We start from the raw sequence: 18,169 nt of genomic DNA, 5'->3' as shown, positions 1-18,169 counted from the left end.
ATGGCAGATTACGGGCCTGGCAGCAGCAATGGGAGGCCCGTAATCTGCCAGCACCCTATGACAAAATGGAACCCACCAGCAGTGTGAGGAGACCTGAAAGTGGCACATGGCAGAGTGTGGCGATGGAGACAGCAGCAATGGGAGGCCGTATAGGGACCCATGACACACTCTGTACCTGGCAGCAGCGTGAGGAGGCGGTACAGGGGCCCATGGCAGATTACGGGCCTGGCAGCAGCAATGGGAGGCCCGTAATCTGCCAGCACCCTATGACAAAATGGAACCCACCAGCAGTGTGAGGAGACCTGAAAGTGGCACATGGCAGAGTGTGGTGATGGAGACAGCAGCAATGGGAGGCCGTACAGGGACCCATGACACACTCTGAACCTGGCAGCAGCATGAGGAGGCGGTACAGGGGCCCATGACAGATTACGGGCCTGGCAGCAGCATGAGGAGTCGGTACGGGGGCCCATGGCAGATTACGGGTCTGGCAGCAGCAATGGGAGGCCGTACAGGGACCCATGACACACTCTGGACCTGGCAGCAGCATGAGGAGGCGGTACAGGGGCCCATGACAGATTACGGGCCTGGCAGCAGCATGAGGAGTCGGTACGGGGGCCCATGGCAGATTACGGGCCTGGCAGCAGCAATGGGAGGCCATACAGCACCCTATGACAAAATGGAACCCACCAGCAGTGTGAGGAGACCTGAAAGTGGCACATGGCAGAGTGTGGCGATGGAGACAGCAGCAATGGGAGGCCGTACAGGGACCCATGACACACTGTGGACCTGGCAGCAGCATGAGGAGGCGGTACAGGGGCCCATGACAGATTACTGGGCCTAGCAGCAGCATGAGGAGTCGGTACGGGGGCCCATGGCAGATTACGGGCCTGGCAGCAGCAATGGGAGGCCGTACAGGGACCCATGACACACTCTGGACCTGGCAGCAGCATGAGGAGGCGGTACAGGGGCCCATGACAGATTACGGGCCTGGCAGCAGCATGAGGAGTCGGTACGGGGGCCCATGGCAGATTACGGGCCTGGCAGCAGCAATGGGAGGCCGTACAGGGACCCATGACACACTGTGGACCTGGCAGCAGCATGAGGAGGCGGTACAGGGGCCCATGGCAGATTAGGGGCCTGGCAGCAGCAATGGGAGGCCCGTAATCTGCCAGCACCCTATGACAAAATGGAACCCACCAGCAGTGTGAGGAGACCTGAAAGTGGCACATGGCAGAGTGTGGCGATGGAGACAGCAGCAATGGGAGGCCGTACAGGGACCCATGACACACTGTGGACCTGGCAGCAGCATGAGGAGGCGGTACAGGGGCCCATGGCAGATTAGGGGCCTGGCAGCAGCAATGGGAGGCCCGTAATCTGCCAGCACCCTATGACAAAATGGAACCCAGCAGCAGTGTGAGGAGACCTGAAAGTGGCACATGTTTGGGGCATGATTCATGGCGGATTTAGTCAGTTGTGTCAGGAACTGGTGGTTTGAAATCCAGACTAATCCACGCCTGATTCATTTTCACAAACGTGAGTCTCTCCACACTTTGGGTGGACAGTCGTGTCCTCCGCGGAGTTACAATACCTCCTGCCGCACTAAACACGCGCTCTGATGCCACGCTACTGGCCGGGCATGACAGCCTTTCAAGGGCAAATTCAGCTAGTTGGGGCCAAAGGTCAAGTTTCGTTGCCCAGTAGTCAAGGGGATTGTCTACCTCGGTTGGCAGGGTGCTGTCCAAGTAGGCCCGAGCCTGTTGTTTGAGGTCCTGCTCCAGGTCCACCTGATGCTGCTGCTGCTGCGGCTGGTTAGTAGTTTCCTCACTGCGCTGGTGAAGAAAGCTACTCATCATCGACTGCAGACTGAGGTAGCCGCTGCTGGTGGAGCTGCCACTGCTCCTACCACCCCACCCCTCCCCTGCTGCCATGGCAGCGGAACGCGAGCGCACAGGGCCCACAGTGTCTGAGGATGGACGTTGGCGCAGAAAGGCAGAGACCAACTGACTACATAGGTGGTTTTTATAGTACTTTATTTTGGCCTTCCTCTCAGCAGGTGTGAAAAAGGCCACCATTTTTGAACGGTAGCGAGGGTCCAACAAGGTGGACAGCCAAAAGTCATCCCTCTGTCTGATGGTTATTATTCGGCTGTCGCTACGCAAGCAACTGAGCATGCTATGGGCCATTTGTGCCAAGGAATGCGAGGGACTCCCTGCCTCCATCTCCACAGCATACTGCCACGGTGCGTCTGGGTCCTCTGTCTCCTCCTCCTCCTCTACCAGATGCTCCTGCTCCTCCACTCCTGTCCGCTGAGTGGAAAAACCACCCATTTCACTCAATAATTCCTGAGCACCAATGTCCTCCTCTACCTCCTCCTCTTCTTCCTGTCCTGCCCCCACAGGGGTCATGTGGCGTTGAGATCTGTGCGCCGCGTCTACCGCACCCTGACCAGCCATTGTTAACAGCATTTGTTCCAGGACGTGCAACAGAGGAATGACGTCGTTCATCCCATAGTCCTGCCGACTCACGAATAGCGTGGCCTCCTCAAAGGGCCTGAGCAAGCGGCAGGTGTCACGCATGAGCTGCCAATGGCTGACATCTAAGTTACACAGGGGAGTACCTTTATCCGCTTGTAACATCAGGAAATCGGTAATGGCCTTTCGCTGTTCGTAAAGGCGGTCTAACATATGTAGGGTTGAATTCCACCTTGTTGCAACGTCACAGCATGAGGAGTCGGTACGGGGGCCCATGGCAGATTACGGGCCTGGCAGCAGCAATGGGAGGCCCGTAATCTGCCAGCACCCTATGACAAAATGGAACCCAGCAGCAGTGTGAGGAGACCTGAAAGTGGCACATGGCAGAGTGTGGCGATGGAGACAGCAGCAATGGGAGGCCGTACAGGGACCCATGACACACTGTGGACCTGGCAGCAGCATGAGGAGGCGGTACGGGGGCCCATGGCAGATTAGGGGCCTGGCAGCAGCAATGGGAGGCCCGTAATCTGCCAGCACCCTATGACAAAATGGAACCCAGCAGCAGTGTGAGGAGACCTGAAAGTGGCACATGGCAGAGTGTGGCGATGGAGACAGCAGCAATGGGAGGCCGTACAGGGACCCATGACACACTGTGGACCTGGCAGCAGCATGAGGAGGCGGTACAGGGGCCCATGGCAGATTAGGGGCCTGGCAGCAGCAATGGGAGGCCCGTAATCTGCCAGCACCCTATGACAAAATGGAACCCAGCAGCAGTGTGAGGAGACCTGAAAGTGGCACATGGCAGAGTGTGGCGATGGAGACAGCAGCAATGGGAGGCCGTACAGGGACCCATGACACACTCTGGACCTGGCAGCAGCATGAGGAGGCGGTACAGGGGCCCATGGCAGATTAGGGGCCTGGCAGCAGCAATGGGAGGCCCGTAATCTGCCAGCACCCTATGACAAAATGGAACCCAGCGGCAGTGTGAGAAGACCTGAAAGTGGCACATGGCAGAGTGTGGCGATGGAGACAGCAGCAATGGGAGGCGGTACAGGGACCCATGACACACTGTGGACCTGGCAGCAGCATGAGGAGGCGGTACAGGGGCCCATGGCAGATTAGGGGCCTGGCAGCAGCAATGGGAGGCCCGTAATCTGCCAGCACCCTATGACAAAATGGAACCCAGCAGCAGTGTGAGGAGACCTGAAAGTGGCACATGGCAGAGTGTGGCGATGGAGACAGCAGCAATGGGAGGCCGTACAGGGACCCATGACACACTGTGGACCTGGCAGCAGCATGAGGAGGCGGTACAGGGGCCCATGGCAGATTAGGGGCCTGGCAGCAGCAATGGGAGGCCCGTAATCTGCCAGCACCCTATGACAAAATGGAACCCAGCAGCAGTGTGAGGAGACCTGAAAGTGGCACATGGCAGAGTGTGGCGATGGAGACAGCAGCAATGGGAGGCCGTACAGGGACCCATGACACACTGTGGACCTGGCAGCAGCATGAGGAGGCGGTACAGGGGCCCATGGCAGATTAGGGGCCTGGCAGCAGCAATGGGAGGTCCATAATCTGCCAGCACCCTATGACAAAATGGAACCCAGCAGCAGTGTGAGGAGACCTGAAAGTGGCACATGGCAGAGTGTGGCGATGGAGACAGCAGCAATGGGAGGCCGTACAGGGACCCATGACACACTGTGGACCTGGCAGCAGCATGAGGAGGCGGTACAGGGGCCCATGGCAGATTAGGGGCCTGGCAGCAGCAATGGGAGGCCCGTAATCTGCCAGCACCCTATGACAAAATGGAACCCAGCAGCAGTGTGAGGAGACCTGAAAGTGGCACATGGCAGAGTGTGGCGATGGAGACAGCAGCAATGGGAGGCCGTACAGGGACCCATGACACACTGTGGACCTGGCAGCAGCATGAGGAGGCGGTACAGGGGCCCATGGCAGATTAGGGGCCTGGCAGCAGCAATGGGAGGCCCGTAATCTGCCAGCACCCTATGACAAAATGGAACCCACCAGCAGTGGAGCTGGTGCTCTACTCCGTGGCCGTTTGCCTCCACTGACACTGCTGCGACCCTGCTGCCTCCTGGGCAACCCACCGACTGTTTTGCTCGCTGCCAAGCTGGCACCCTCTTCTCCTGATGATGCGGAAGCAATAGCCTGATGACGACGAGGCTGCCAAGTGCGATCAGCCTCCTCATCATCAATTAGGGTCTCCGCCTCACTACTAGCCCCCTCGGCTGCGTGTGGGTCAGGAGACAGACCTGTCTCTAGACCAGCTACCGAGCCACTCTCCTCGCCAGTACTTCTTCGCCTGGCTGCTGAAGAGGCGGATGTCTCCCCCCGTTCCTGACCGCCCTCTGTTAGCTCTTCCTCACTGTACAGTGGGGCTGAGCCCACAGCATGCGATACTTCGCTTGGTGAGGGAACACCAAAGGACAGGGGCAGGTAGAGGACACGTGATTTCAGTGGGCTTGCTCCCGGGCCATGCCAACTAACGGTTGTGTCTGACGTACCCACCGACCATTGGCTGTAGGTGTCAGAGGTGACCTGGGAAGAGGAAGACGACCGAGCCAACCAATCGATGATGGCAGGGTTGTTGGTGGAGACACGACCGCTGGATGACACCGGGAGCACTGGCCTCTGGCTGCGACTAGTGCTGCCTCGACCCCTTCCTCTGCTGCCACGTCTGCTCGCTCCTGAAACATTGCCTCCTCTGCCACTCCTCTGCGTGTTGTCTGACATACTCTTTAATTCAACGATTCTGTGTCCCTGAGTAACGATTCTGTGTCCCTGAGTAACAGTTCTGTGTCCCTGAGTAACAATTTTGTGTCCCTGAGTAACAATTCTTTGTCTGTCCCTGAGTAACAGTTCTGTGTCCCTCAGTAACAATTCTGTGTCTGTCCCTGAGTAACAATTCTGTGTCCCTCAGTAACAATTCTGTGTCCCTCAGTAACAATTCTGTGTCTGTCCCTGAGTAACAGTTCTGTGTCCCTGAGTAACAGTTCTGTGTCCCTGAGTAACAGTTCTGTGTCCCTCAGTAACAATTCTGTGTCCCTCAGTAACAATTCTGTGTCTGTCCCTGAGTAACATTTCTGTGTCCCTGAGTAACGATTCTGTGTCCCTGAGTAACAGTTCTGTGTCCCTGAGTAACAGTTCTGTGTCCCTCAGTAACAGTTCTGTGTCTCTCCCTGAGTAACAATTCTGTGTCCCTCAGTAACAATTCTGTGTCCCTCAGTAACAATTCTGTGTCCCTCAGTAACAATTCTGTGTCTGTCCCTGAGTAACAGTTCTGTGTCCCTGAGTAACAGTTCTGTGTCCCTGAGTAACAGTTCTGTGTCCCTGAGTAACAATTCTGTGTCCCTCAGTAACAATTCTGTGTCTGTCCCTGAGTAACAATTCTGTGTCCCTGAGTAACGATTCTGTGTCCCTGAGTAACAGTTCTGTGTCCCTGAGTAACAGTTCTGTGTCCCTCAGTAACAATTCTGTGTCTGTCCCTGAGTAACAATTCTGTGTCCCTCAGTAACAATTCTGTGTCCCTCAGTAACAATTCTGTGTCTGTCCCTGAGTAACAATTCTGTGTCCCTGAGTAACAGTTCTGTGTCCCTGAGTAACAGTTCTGTGTCCCTGAGTAACAATTCTGTGTCTGTCCCTGAGTAACAATTCTGTGTCCCTCAGTAACAATTCTGTGTCCCTCAGTAACAATTCTGTGTCTGTCCCTGAGTAACAGTTCTGTGTCCCTGAGTAACAGTTCTGTGTCCCTGAGTAACAGTTCTGTGTCCCTCAGTAACAATTCTGTGTCTGTCCCTGAGTAACAATTCTGTGTCCCTCAGTAACAATTCTGTGTCTGTCCCTGAGTAACAGTTCTGTGTCCCTGAGTAACAGTTCTGTGTCCCTGAGTAACAATTCTGTGTCCCTCAGTAACAATTCTGTGTCCCTCAGTAACAATTCTGTGTCTGTCCCTGAGTAACAGTTCTGTGTCCCTGAGTAACAGTTCTGTGTCCCTGAGTAACAATTCTGTGTCCCTCAGTAACAATTCTGTGTCCCTCAGTAACAATTCTGTGTCTGTCCCTGAGTAACAGTTCTGTGTCCCTGAGTAACAATTCTGTGTCCCTCAGTAACAATTCTGTGTCCCTCAGTAACAATTCTGTGTCTGTCCCTGAGTAACAGTTCTGTGTCCCTGAGTAACAATTCTGTGTCCCTCAGTAACAATTCTGTGTCCCTCAGTAACAATTCTGTGTCCCTCAGTAACAATTCTGTGTCTGTCCCTGAGTAACAGTTCTGTGTCCCTGAGTAACAGTTCTGTGTCCCTGAGTAACAGTTCTGTGTCCCTGAGTAACAATTCTGTGTCCCTCAGTAACAATTCTGTGTCCCTCAGTAACAATTCTGTGTCTGTCCCTGAGTAACAGTTCTGTGTCCCTGAGTAACAGTTCTGTGTCCCTGAGTAACAGTTCTGTGTCCCTGAGTAACAATTCTGTGTCCCTCAGTAACAATTCTGTGTCCCTCAGTAACAATTCTGTGTCTGTCCCTGAGTAACAGTTCTGTGTCCCTGAGTAACAGTTCTGTGTCCCTCAGTAACAATTCTGTGTCTGTCCCTGAGTAACAATTCTGTGTCCCTCAGTAACAATTCTGTGTCCCTCAGTAACAATTCTGTGTCCCTCAGTAACAATTCTGTGTCTGTCCCTGAGTAACAATTCTGTGTCCCTGAGTAACAGTTCTGTGTCCCTGAGTAACAGTTCTGTGTCCCTGAGTGTCAGTTCTGTGTCCCTCAGTAACAATTCTGTGTCTGTCCCTGAGTAACAATTCTGTGTCCCTCAGTAACAATTCTGTGTCCCTCAGTAACAATTCTGTGTCTGTCCCTGAGTAACAGTTCTGTGTCCCTCAGTAACAGTTCTGTGTCCCTGAGTAACAGTTCTGTGTCCCTGAGTAACAATTCTGTGTCCCTGAGTAACAGTTCTGTGTCCCTGAGTAACAGTTCTGTGTCCCTGAGTAACAATTCTGTGTCTGTCCCTGAGTAACAGTTCTGTGTCCCTGAGTAACGATTCTGTGTCCCTGAGTAACAATTCTGTGTCCCTGAGTAACAGTTCTGTGTCCCTGAGTAACAGTTCTGTGTCCCTGAGTAACAATTCTGTGTCCCTGAGTAACAGTTCTGTGTCCCTGAGTAACAGTTCTGTGTCCCTGAGTAACAATTCTGTGTCTGTCCCTGAGTAACAGTTCTGTGTCCCTGAGTAACAGTTCTGTGTCCCTGAGTAACAATTCTGTGTCCCTAAGTAACGATTCTGTGTCCCTAAAGTATCTGTGGCCCTAACTCTGTCCCTAATACAGAGAGGTCTGTCTCTCTTGAATGACCGGAGGCAAATGAAGAATTGTAAGATGGCTGCAATTTATAGCTCCACCATTACACAGTGCTGGCTGGCTGGCTGCTGATTGGCTAATGCGATCACATGTAATGAATGAATGCATTATGGGTCAGCGCGCCTTGTCTGCGCGCCTTCCCAGAGATCCCCGCTCCGTCGCCACACATGTCGCCGCCATTTTAGGAAAAATTTCGATTCGCGCATCCGAAGTCTGCTAATTTTCGGATTCGGCGCGAATCGAATATTTCCTAATATTCGAAACGAATTCCACTTCGCCAAGTTTGATTCGCTCATCTCTAATTATGATATATGTTTTATTGTATTATGATAAGGTAATGAAAGGTAATAACTCATTACTCCATTCCTTTGCAGCGCACAATCAATCATAAAACCATCTGTAAAAACCTGGTGGTCCAAAAAGATATTCTTAGGCATCAAACATGCTAGTTTTAGATAAAATTTGGGATAATTATTATTGTTTTGGTCTTTGTCTGGTGCTACCGACTCTGTGTAGAGTAACAGAGTTTTGACTCTACAAATAGCAGGACAACAGCTGGATCCATAACTCATAACTGGAAGCAGGTAGGGTTGATTTGAAGATTGTCACTACCAAAAATTCTACTTGGGCTAATTAGATAATATGCAACAGCTAGCCCCTTCTATCCACTGGATAGTCTGAATACCACTTTGATTGCCAAGGTTTAGCAATAGAGATAAGAAATCAAATGTGGATCATAACTGAGGGCTCCCCTGTATGTGGTGGATAAGGTCCATTGTCTGTATCCCAACCCCAGGAGCAGGGGAGATACTTTTTGTGAAAGTTTCATCTCTTTTTGCATGTTGTGTTGTCTTTCAGCTGCTAACTAGTCCAAGGTTGGGGTTCACATGACAAAAGGCCAGCGTGCTGGATGATTTCCAAGGTCCATGATGGATATCCATACCTTGCACATTGCCTGGTCCCCCTCATCCACGTACCCATCAGGATACCCATCTGTGTTCCATAACAAAATGTTATCTAGATAAACACACACTGTTTTTCCACAGGCACCAGGTTGGGAGGTGTAAGGTTTTCATGGTCAAGGCTTTGAGACCTACACTCTCCAGCCACTTTATTAGGTTCACCTGTTCAACTACTTGATAACACAAATTGCTGATCAGCCAATCACATGGCAGCAACTCAATAGGCATGTAGATGTGGTGAAGACAACTTGCTGAAATTCAAACTGAGCATCAGAATGAGGAAGAAAGAGGATTTAAGTGACTTTGAATGTGGCGTGGTTGTTGGTGCCAGATGGGGTGGTCTGAGTATTTCAAAAACTGCTGATCTACTGGGATTTTCACACACAACCATCTCTATGGTTTACAGAGAATGGTCCAAAAAAGAGAAAATATCCATTGAGCAGAAGGTGTGTGGACAAAAATGCCTCATTGATGTCAGAGGAGAATAGGCAGACTGGTTGCTGCGACATTCAGATGGTAGGGTCAGAATTTGGCGTAAACAACATGAAAGCATGGATCCATCCTGCCTTGTCTCAACGGTTCAGGCTGGTGGTGTTTTGGTGTGGGGGATATTTTCTTGGCACTACCAAGGTGTACCTAATAAAGTGGCAGGTGAGTGTATAAGCAGGAGAACCTCATATAGAATACAGGTTATAGACACACAAAGCAGATCTGTGCTGAGATACAGTTCTGCTCTAAAGTTTACATCTCCCACCAGAAATCATTAAATTGACATTGATATTGAAAAAATTACTGATCATGCTAAAAAAAACCTGTCTTTTATTTAAGGATAGTGATCATATGAAGCCATTTATTATCACACAGTTGTTTGACTCCATTTAAATCGTAATGAAAACAAAAATCACCCAAATGGCCCTGATCAAAAGTTTACATACCCTGGAATGTTTGGCCTTGGTGCAGACACACATAGTGTATAAATAGTCAATGAGTTTGTTAGCTCTAATGTGGAAGCACTGAGCCATGGGGAGCAGAAAAGAACTGCCAAATCACCTGCTTAAGAAGGTAGTGGAACTTATATATAAAGATGGAAAAGGATATAAAAAGATGTCCAAAGCCTTAAATATGCCAAATCAGTACTGTTCAATCATTTAACAAGAAGTGAAAAATTCGGGGATCTCTTGATACCAAGCCAAGGTCAGGTAGGTCAAGAATAATTGCAGCCACAACTGCCAGAAAAATAGTTCAGAATACAAAGAAAAACCCACAGGTAACCTCAGGAGAAATACAGGCTGCTCTGGAAAAAGATGGTGTGGTTTTTTTGGAGTACAATACGACGATAAATGTCAGTTTCGTTTTATCCTTATTGTTCTCTCTCCCAAAAAAGGATAAATAGAAGATGTTCTTAACAACAGCTACACCTATAGGGTGGATCCTTTGCCTTGCAAGGTCTCCCTGGTGCCATTTTTACCTACCTGTGTGCTCCCAAGACTACAGAGGCAACACAGACAGACTCTTTTATAAACTTCAGCACTGGCCCACCCACCAGCTTGTAGAATGACAGCTGATTTTGCTGTACCTGGCTCCTACATGTGTAAAGTACACAGTGCACGCGCACGGACTAAAAATGTAGGAATATTTTGGGTTGCAGAAAGTGATACAGAGACAGTCAAGTGACAAATATGTCTGGGAGCAAAATATGAAAAAAACTCGAAAGTGTGGCTCATAAAATGGTTCTAGAGGAAAACATTTAGTTTAGGGTTTAGAAGCCGCATTTACTATTTCTATCTTGAATCTCTTTTACTTCAAGAATCAATGGAGAGGCTTCTGCCTGATAATAGACCTGAAAGTTCAGTTTGGTTTGGAGACCACTGCATTGCTGCACGAGAGGAACTAATCTGAGAACATCTTTGAGGATTATCACGTTTACTGCCTCCACCATGGTGGTGTGCAGAGATGTAGAAGACTCTCTCAGGTGTGCAGTCATGGGACACAGTTGAAATAATAATTTAGGGTTTAATACTAGTTTAAGCGCTGGTTCACACCGGTGCGACTTGTCATGTAATTGGACAATTTTAAATTGCTTGACAAGTCACACACTAGGGGTCTAAGGGTCAATGCACACTAGAAGCCAGGGGCGGACTGACAACTCATGGGGCCCCCGGGCAATAGGGGATCATGGGGCCCCTGTGTCCTTGCCCAAACTCAAAAAAGCCTATGAAAAAGGTATCAGGGGCATCTCATGGGGCCCCCTACTGACCCCGGGCCCTCGGGCAGTGCCCGAGTTTCCAAATGGTCAGTCCGCTGCTGCTAGAAGCAGAAAAAAATGACAGAACCTCTAGTAGACAAAAGCAGCATAAAAATGCTTATAGTGGCTCGCAATGCACAAGAGTTTGAGAGTTTAGAGGCACTTGCTTTTTGCTCATTTTTCAGTGTACACAAAAAAAAAAAAAGCTCCTAAACACTGTGTTTATGTGTGTTAAGCATTTTTTTCTGCCTGAAAGCTCCTCTCAAAAATGCAATTCTGAAGGTTTTTCTGCCTGAATGCTCCTCTGAAAACATGCCTGTAAACTCCCTAATGTGCATAGATAGATAGGCTGACATAGAGTTGCTTCTACAGGCTGAAGAAAAAAAAGCAAAACATCTGTAAAAGCAGTACATTTGTGTGCCCAGTGTGCATACACCCTAAAGCCTAGTAAGCACAAGGAGAAAATCAGATGAAAAATACCACTTTTGGAGCAATCATCCAATCAGATCATTAGTACACAACTTTCGAGAGCAGATCGTGACAGTTCACACAAAATTATCTGAAGGGAAAAGCGCAAAAATGTTTTGTACTATACAAGAATTAACAATTTTCATTTAATCAGCAGAGCATTTGTCTGAAAAAAATTGAGTGACCGTGCATTCCCAGAAATAGAACATTACAATACAATACATCACTTCCGAAGTTGTATTCTGTCCTACGAGAATTTTTATAACCTCTTCATGTTTGCTATGAGACTAGCATGCAAGAAATATGAATGATCATCCGTCCGATATTATCATCGTGTGTACGAGGCTTGAGATTAAGCAGTTATTCAGTCTTCAGGTAATTTTGCCACTATATACAATATTGCTCCTTCTAAGCAGTTTCCTCATATAAATTGGATCTAAACCCAAAAATAAATGATATATTTCAGCTTACCATTTCATAGATAATGCAATATAGAACTCGCCAAGCTCTATCCTTCCCTTCTAATCACACTGCTCAGGTGCTCAGGCTGCGGTTCCTGTAAACTTGGGGAAAATAAAAATAGTAGCAAAGCCATCACCTGATAGGATCTTAAAATGTATATGAAGCTTTGATGGTATGCAGCAAGGTAGCCCATGCTCACACGTTTCAGCCCACATGGCCTTAATGATAGCAGATTAAGCAGAAGCATGGGCTACCTTGCTGTTTTACCCTGAATACCAATAAAGCTTCATATACATTTTAAACTCTTGTGGGGTGCTGGCTTTGCTTCTATGTTTCTTAGATATGGTGTTTGTATTTCATTTGCAAGGTTTTCAGAAAGTTTTCTATTATTTACACCTGGTAATCAGAAGAATAACAGATTTCCTGACCCTCTGGGGTTTATTTTCTAAACCTGGAGAGTGCAAAGTCAGGCTCACTTCTGCATAGAAACCAATCAGCTTCCAGGTTTCATTGCCAAAGCTTAATTGAACAAGCTGAGGTTAGAAGCGGATTGGTTTCTATGCAAAAGTGAGCCTGACTTTGCACTCTCCAGGTTTAGTAAATAAACCCCTCTGTGTCTACATTCATTTCTCCACTGTATCTGTGGAGACAGCCATGGTTGTCAGTCATACAGGCTTGACTTCAAACATCTCTGTCTTTGTTCATTCCCATAACATGATGGATTGATGAGACTAGTAGCCTAAAAAAAAAAGAGATGTTTTTGCAGTCTCTGTATTTCTCGCAAGCCCAAAAGGTATTTTCTGCACTTGTTGAAAATGTCCCTAGCCTGAATAAATGAAACTAATGCAACCACCAAATTTAAGGACTGTAAACTGTATACACACATATACACACACACACTATATTGCCAAAAGTTTGAGCGAAGAATCATGCTTCTCTGTCTGGCAATCCGATGGACATATCTGGGTTTGGCGGTTGCCAGGAGAGCAGTACTTTCCTGACTGCATTGTGCCAAGTGTAAAGTTTGGTGGAGGGGGGATTATGGTGTGGGGTTGTTTTTCAGGGGTTGGGCTTGGCTCCTTAGTTCCAGTGAATGGAAATCTTAAGGCATCCGCATACCAAGACATTTTGGACAATTTCATGCTTCCAACTTTGTGGGAACAGTTTGGGGATGGCCCCTTCCTGTTCCAACATGACTGCACACCAGTGCACAAAGCAAGGAAGGTCCATAAAGACATGGATGAGAGAGTTTGGGGTGAAGAAACTTGACTGGCCTGCACCTTAACTTAGAAAGAACACCTTTGGGATGAATTAGAGCAGAAACTGCGAGCCAGGCCTTCTTCTCCGACATCAGTGCCTGACCTCACAAATGAGCTTCTGGAAGAATGGTCAAACATTCCCATAGACACACTCCTAAACCTTGTGAACAGCCTTCCCAGAAGAGTTGAAGCTGTTATAGCTGCAAAGGGTGGGCCAACTTAATATTGAACCCTACAGACTAAGACTGGGATGCCATTAAAGTTCATGTGCGTGTGAAGGCAGGAGTCCCAATACTTTTGGCAATATAGTGTATGTATACACATACACACTTTTTTTAGGTTTAAATACAGAAGAGGCACAATGAGTTTTTACAATAGGAAGTGTCCTGACAGAAGTTTCCTGATGCTGCTTTGGGATGTAGTGCATATAAGATCTGCCTATGCTCCATGTAGTACCATATCTATTATCAGAGAAGCTAGGTACATAAATCAAACAGTCATCACAAGCAATGCTGGAATCAGACACATCACTTACAAACATCAAATAAATAAAAATGGCACAGTTGGAACCTTGCTTTATTAGCTGATCTTGAGATTATCTTAAGGCATGACACTACCTTTGTTGGCTATATGGGCAAGGACTGTCCAAAAGCCATTTGACTGATTAAAGAAAAACACATAACCCTTGGAGCCAGCATAAGCCCTTGCCTGGTATAATGAGATGTAAAACTGGGTAAATTATCATGAAAACTGACAGGTATCCACTGGATGGAGACTGAGTGGGGGTATTAGTAGAGCATTTAAAAAAAATATGTGGTTTGTTAAATCTTTGGATAAAAGCAAAGAAACAGCACAATAAGTCTTTGTAACCCCCCTCCCCCCTTCCCCAATGGACTATGGATGAAACAAGGAACAATATTGATTTCACATTTTTCTTTTAATTTCCTTACCAGGTTTTGGGGTTTGAAGAATAAAGGGTTTCTACCAAGGATGCTATAATTTTACCATATGCAGTTTTAAAGATTAATAGTATCTGAAGTGACTGTGCAGACAGAAATCCCCTCTTTAATACAAAGAGACAGATTTCTGGAAAGAGATCCAAAATGTGGAAGTGACTCCCCATAGAAAATGAGCCGATATAGTCCCAGTTCTGGTTCCACTTTTTTTTTTTTAAATCTTTCCCAGTATATTCGTGAAGGAAGAAACTAGTAGGACAGTACCCTCTGCTGGTCAACACAAGCAAAGGAACACAAATGCAGGGAGAATGACATCTGATATTTATTACCTTTTAGTACATACAGTATTCCAGTACATCAGATTGTTTAAAGGCAAAATCCAGCCCAAGAAAAAAAAAAAAATTACTCTAAACCAGTAAAAGTGTCCAATTACTCTCTGTGCTGGCCTAGCTCTTCTGCTCCTCCCTACATAACCCTTTAAGTAGCTGTTGGGGGAAAAGCAAAGGTGAATACTATAGAGCAGCCTCTCAACCAGGGTGTCCAGGCACCCCGGGGTGCCTTGAGGTTTCTTCAGGGGTGCCTTGGCAAAATGTCTAAAAATTGCCCAAAACTTGTATACAAGCCAGCGGGTGGAACAAGCCTGCCTTTTAGTTACAACAACAAAGCAGGAGCAAGCCACCAGAAATAACACTAATTGTTAATGTCAAAGACACATCTCCGACTCACTTATATAAGTGTGGATACATAAACCGAGGGAACAGCATACTAAACAATATGATAGTGTGACAAGAACACACCTATCTAAAAAAGGAGGTTTCTAAGTAATCCACGCGGAGTAGTGTGAATTCAAATGAATTTAACAATACTTAATTTGATCACATAGATCATAGGGAGGTTAAACATGAGCACGGTGTACATATGAAAAAAATAAAATCATGTTAAAAAACACTTAGCGTCTTCAATTTAGGGTCATCTTAGCCAACAGAGCACCATATAAGGCAGAGTGGTGTAATGATGAAATAATTATCCTGGATTTCCGTAGGTTTCCTGCTTAATATTTGTGTGAGCCGTGTATTCAGTGGGTGTGTTCCCAGTGTATATCAGGGACCTCCTTGAATGTACAAGCTGGAACACAAAAATACATGGTATGTATCTAGCAATATGGAGACCAAATCACATCCAAAATTAACCAGACCTCCCTCCACAGTAGTCAATGGATACTGCTGTTACCTTCTCAAAGGTGAAACTATCATACCCGCCTCTCAAGTGTAGGGACTTCCTGGATAGCCACCCCAAATGGAACAAGGTCCACAGTACCAAATGATTCTGAGGATATATATAGAAAAAGTTAAATGTGTAGATCTTAGGCATCAGGTACCCCGAAAACAAAACATATATAAAAATGTGGATATATTACCATCAATGAGGATCAAGAAGACTCTTGTCGACTTGAACTAAGATCAGGTCCTTGATGCTTTTTCACAGATGCATATGGGGGTGAGGGACCAGGTATACACGATGCGTGGATTTCAAGCACATATAATGTGTATATAGCATATAGCAGGCCGTAGATACCTGAGTTTAATATACCCAATAAAGGGTTTCCAAAAATTGCTCAATTTGAGAAGGTTATTTGCGGTTTTATAAGGATGTGGCTATGTCACAGCAAAAAATACCTGAGTAGGATAGCGTATATATATATATATATGTAGATTCTCGTCCTGAGAGGAATTCCAAAAAATTCCCCGAGTATACAGGGTAAATTAGGCCCATGAATCATGCCCTATTAACGCCATGTAGGCTCTGTAAATCTCAACAGCCGTAAGCTTTTAAATAACTTGCCACCGGTGGAAGATATGTTTCCCTGAGGGATTGCCGTTTGCGAACCGCTGTGATAGTAGCCCACTGGTAGTTCTCAGAGGGTCTTGGGCCTACCTAACAGGGAGCTGTGACACCGCCGTTCCATCCCGCCTCATGGGCGCCGCACCCTGTGAAGACGCCGAGCGTAGTGACGTCAATACGTTGACGCGTTTCGTCCGCCAATCACCGCAGACTTCGTCAGACGAAGTCTGCGGTGATTGGCGGACGAAACGCGTCAACGTATTGACGTCACTACGCTCGGCGTCTTCACAGGGTGCGGCGCCCATGAGGCGGGATGGAACGGCGGTGTCACAGCTCCCTGTTAGGTAGGCCCAAGACCCTCTGAGAACTACCAGTGGGCTACTATCACAGCGGTTCGCAAACGGCAATCCCTCAGGGAAACATATCTTCCACCGGTGGCAAGTTATTTAAAAGCTTACGGCTGTTGAGATTTACAGAGCCTACATGGCGTTAATAGGGCATGATTCATGGGCCTAATTTACCCTGTATACTCGGGGAATTTTTTGGAATTCCTCTCAGGACGAGAATCTACATATATATATATATACGCTATCCTACTCAGGTATTTTTTGCTGTGACATAGCCACATCCTTATAAAACCGCAAATAACCTTCTCAAATTGAGCAATTTTTGGAAACCCTTTATTGGGTATATTAAACTCAGGTATCTACGGCCTGCTATATGCTATATACACATTATATGTGCTTGAAATCCACGCATCGTGTATACCTGGTCCCTCACCCCCATATGCATCTGTGAAAAAGCATCAAGGACCTGATCTTAGTTCAAGTCGACAAGAGTCTTCTTGATCCTCATTGATGGTAATATATCCACATTTTTATATATGTTTTGTTTTCGGGGTACCTGATGCCTAAGATCTACACATTTAACTTTTTCTATATATATCCTCAGAATCATTTGGTACTGTGGACCTTGTTCCATTTGGGGTGGCTATCCAGGAAGTCCCTACACTTGAGAGGCGGGTATGATAGTTTCACCTTTGAGAAGGTAACAGCAGTATCCATTGACTACTGTGGAGGGAGGTCTGGTTAATTTTGGATGTGATTTGGTCTCCATATTGCTAGATACATACCATGTATTTTTGTGTTCCAGCTTGTACATTCCAGGAGGTCCCTGATATACACTGGGAACACACCCACTGAATACACGGCTCACACAAATATTAAGCAGGAAACCTACGGAAATCCAGGATAATTATTTCATCATTACACCACTCTGCCTTATATGGTGCTCTGTTGGCTAAGATGACCCTAAATTGAAGACGCTAAGTGTTTTTTAACATGATTTTATTTTTTTCATATGTACACCGTGCTCATGTTTAACCTCCCTATGATCTATGTGATCAAATTAAGTATTGTTAAATTCATTTGAATTCACACTACTCCGCGTGGATTACTTAGAAACCTCCTTTTTTAGATAGGTGTGTTCTTGTCACACTATCATATTGTTTAGTCTGCCTTTTAGTTACACAAAGCCACAGGTTTTCGTTGTGCACCATTATGCCTTTCTAGCCACCAGCATCTTTACATCCAATTACATCATCAGTTGATAAGGTGGATGTCAGCTGCCTGCACAGCATCCTAGTTTGTCCCTCCCCTGCCCCTCTCCATCAGTGCTGGGGTCACATTAGCTCAGTGATGGAGAAAAACTGAGGGAGAAGAGAAATATTGGAATACTAGTCAGTACCAGTGTGCAAAAGTGTATTTGCTTTGGAAGAATAACTCACCTCTAATGTTGTGTGTCCTACATGTGTGTGGATGTTGCTGCGTTATATAAAACTATTAGAATATGTTTTTTACATTTTAGAATGGGGTGCCCTTTTAAAATTATGGACAGTCTAGAGCAGGGGTAGGCAACCTGAGAGCCTCAGGACTACAAGTTCCATCATGCCTCTGCAAGTCATAGCTGTAACTGTCAGTTTTGTAATCTTTGCAATGCCTCATGGGAAATGTAGTTCCACAACAGCTAGAGAGCCACAGGTTGCCTACCCCTGGTCTAGAGGCACCCAAGTTTAGAATGGGGGTGCCTCAAGACTGTCCATGATTTTAAAGGGTGCCTTGGGACTGTCCTTAATTTTAAAGTG

At 46.8% G+C, this 18,169-nt stretch overlaps 1 long non-coding RNA gene across 1 annotated transcript; it reads left to right on the top strand.

The window, feature by feature from the left end:
• The first annotated feature begins 16,665 nt into the window (after positions 1-16,665).
• Positions 16,666-17,408, top strand: LOC149456870 (uncharacterized). The gene is made up of 3 exons (XR_016313788.1): positions 16,666-16,886; positions 16,978-17,073; positions 17,179-17,408. It is a non-coding gene; the product is annotated as an uncharacterized LOC149456870 (long non-coding RNA).
• The last annotated feature ends 761 nt before the right edge of the window (positions 17,409-18,169 follow it).

This window comes from Staurois parvus, unplaced genomic scaffold (assembly GCF_062004578.1).
Source record: "Staurois parvus isolate SC_StPar_1 unplaced genomic scaffold, SC_StPar_1.0 ptg000346l, whole genome shotgun sequence".
NCBI classification, from domain to species: Eukaryota; Metazoa; Chordata; class Amphibia; order Anura; family Ranidae; genus Staurois; species Staurois parvus.
The sequence above is the reverse complement of the archived record's forward strand: the minus strand, read 5'-3'. Positions and strand labels throughout refer to the sequence as shown.